The sequence below is a fragment of the Ailuropoda melanoleuca genome, chromosome 9 (assembly GCF_002007445.2).
Source record: "Ailuropoda melanoleuca isolate Jingjing chromosome 9, ASM200744v2, whole genome shotgun sequence".
NCBI classification, from domain to species: Eukaryota; Metazoa; Chordata; class Mammalia; order Carnivora; family Ursidae; genus Ailuropoda; species Ailuropoda melanoleuca.
In genome coordinates, this window is record NC_048226.1 from 91,557,918 (window position 1) to 91,560,902 (window position 2,985).

At 44.7% G+C, this 2,985-nt stretch overlaps 1 long non-coding RNA gene across 1 annotated transcript in view; it reads left to right on the forward strand.

The window, feature by feature from the left end:
* The window catches only part of LOC117803822, a 30,180-nt gene extending 27,585 nt beyond the window's left edge, over positions 1 to 2,595 (forward strand). Inside the window, exon 3 of the long non-coding RNA XR_004627929.1 lies at positions 2,490 to 2,595. This is a non-coding gene — a long non-coding RNA (uncharacterized LOC117803822). The remainder of the gene's footprint in view (positions 1 to 2,489) is intronic.
* The last annotated feature ends 390 nt before the right edge of the window (positions 2,596 to 2,985 follow it).

The following is a 2,985-nucleotide window of genomic DNA, read 5'->3' on the forward strand; positions in this document are numbered from 1 at the left end:
CTTTTTTTTTTTAGCCAGAAATAGGAGGCCATTTTCTGTTCACAGGAATGAAGAACAGTGGCAAGAAATAATGTCAAACATGATAAAAGTTTACCAGGACAAAATGGTGATTTTTGCAAGCCTGTGACATGGGAACTCTGGGCCTATTATGAATGAGGAATTTCCAGAATGTGCTTTTAAAAGTTTTTTTCAGAGTCAGTCAAGTGCTGTGGGTGCTATGGGTGAGGGGGAGATGTAATCACAACCAGCTGGGAAAGCATTGGCCAGCCACAATTTTACTGTAAGCCCCAGGGTAACCTAACCCATCCATTCATTCAACGTTCATTCATTCGTTCATTCTCTTGAGCTCCTCCACCAGGTCCGATGCTGTGGTTGGTGATGGAGCAATAGTCCCCGGCTGGCCTCCCCACTTCAACTCTTGTGCCCTCCAAGTCCTCAGTCTGTTTTCCTCCTGTACAGAAGTCAGAATGGCCCTTTGAAAAAATAAATCAAATCATGTCCCTTTCCCACTAACTATCTTTTAATAGCTTCTTTTGCATTTAGAACAACCCATGCTCTGTACCATGGCCTGCAAGGTGCAGCCTGACCCGGCCTAGCCTCGCATGGACCTTCCTACAGAACTGTTCTTGGCTCAGTTCATTAGGACCTGGATGTTTCTTTTCTATCTCAGCTTAAATTCTACCTCCTTTGGGAGCCATTTCCTGACCACCCATTTGACGGTGGTCGACATTCTTCTTTATTCTGCACGATATCATCCATTTTTTATTCCTGCTCAGAAGTTTTCCCAACCTGTAATGGTTTGCTTGTTTATTTGTTTGCTTTCTCCTTCATTGACTATCTCCCTTACTAGAATGTAAGCTGTTTTTCTTCTTCACGGGTAAATAGGGCAACAAAGAACATCCAGATAAAGCCCTGCTCTAAGACCGTCAATGTAGTGAAAGAGAGAAAGGTTCCAAGACATGACCCAAACACAGGGTGATAATGACTGTGTCAGAGGGAAGCAGGACACAATGGGGGACGTCCCTGAGCCTCCCAGATTAGGTGGTCAGGGGAGGGCCTCATCAATAAGGTGAATTCTAAGCTGGACCTTGAGCTTGACCTTCAAGTGGTTTGTGGATGGTGAATATGGTATAGAGCTTTTCAGCGTTTTGAATAATGAAGAAGTCTTTTTGTGTGGTTGAAATACAACGCGTGTAAGATGAAGGAGGGAGACGTGAATTGTAGGCAGCTGCGGCCAGACACAAGAGACTGCAGGATGATGGAAGGTAGAGAGAGTGTCAACCATCAAACACCTTGAGTCTAGTGAAAATGTTGATTCCTCGGGCTGCTGGTGCTCAGCAAGGGAGGAATGCTTCTGTGGAAAAGCATCTCCTTGCTGTGCTTTGAGGGAGGACTAGCCATTTGACTGTGGTTAATTTCTGGCCCTCAGTGTTGTCCCCAATTACCTCTTCTCCATGGCTTCTAGCCTATCTGTGTTTGGCTTGGATATCCTTGAGCAACTAAGAAGAAGAGGGGGAGAAAACATCACATTATTATATTCTTCTTCATTAATGTCATTCAATTAAAGCTTCTGAAGAAGAACCAAGCTACCACTCCTGTTTGGTGAGGACTGTTTAAAGTGATAGGATGGTGGCAGCTGCCTTGGGGAAAGAAGGACCCTCTTGGCTTATGAGCTGCGTTACAGAGGCTCGTGTGAACGGCAGTGTGAGTGCAGATTTGTGTGTGTGTGCTTTCACTCGGGAGGACCAGACACGGTAGCAGAGAATAGAACAGGTCTGTACCACAGTAGGAAACTGGAAGGTCAAAAAGGAGTTCACGTGATTTTATTTGCTATTGTTCCCTATTAGCGTTAACGGGTGTCATTCTGCTTTTTATTAAAGCCATTTCGTCAAACTGGCTTGTGTTTTTCAGTTGCAAGGGAGGAGGCTAATTAGGGAGAGGAAGAGCGTTGGCACAATGGTTGAGAGGTGAATTTGGGTCAGACAGACCTGGGTTTGCTTCTCGGTTCTGTCCCACTTCCAAATTATATAATTTCGGTCATATTATATAACCTCTCTGAGCTCTGATCTCTCCTGTATAAAATTGAAGTAATAATCCCTATCAGACAGGATTATTAAAAATGCTAAAGAGGTGATGCGTGCAAGACGCTGACTATTATGTCTAGAATGTAACACACATCAACATAGGCGAGGGCACTAGCTTATTATCATTATTATTTGTCACTCCTCCTATCGCTAGTGATTTCTGTATGCTTCCTGGACCATAAACTGTAGGCAGGCAGAATTCATGTCTAATTCCTTTTTATCTCCCACAGCAGCCCAATGACTAGCACATAAATAACCCCTGATAAATATTTATGAAATTATTTTTAATTACTAATACAGGATTTTGATGTATTCATAGTTTCTTAATAATTTTAATAATCATTACATTATTTGTTCAGGAAGCATTTGACTAAATTCCTTTTTCCTCTTGTACTCTTTCTTCAGTGGGTTTCAGCCAACCCCTAGGGAAGAAGGAAGAGAGAGGGAAGCATTATTTTGACGGGGTTAAGAATCAGGGCTCCAGAGTCGGGCGGATCGGAACACCTGTAACGTGGCTCCCTAGGCTTCGGTTTTTCATCTGTAGAATGAGGCGAGTATTTACGGCGATAGTAACCATGACAACGCATAGCTCACGGTGTGTGGTGCCAAGCACTTAACCAGTTATCATTTCACTGTGTCTCACAAACACCATGGGAGGGAGGTGTTAGGATCCCGTGTGAAACGGTGTTCAGTGGAGGTAATGGGAACAGAACCAGAGGAGATGAACGAGGGCCTGGTTCGAGGGAGAGGCCCAAGGACAATTTGTTTCTTCTTCTTGTTTCCTCTGTCTCACTGGACATTGAGGTGCAGACGGGCTCTGGCCACCCAGCTGCTGGGGGCTGGGGAGGGAGCGGCGGGGCAGCGGGTTCCACGTTCATCCAGATGGTTCTCAAGTCCGGGT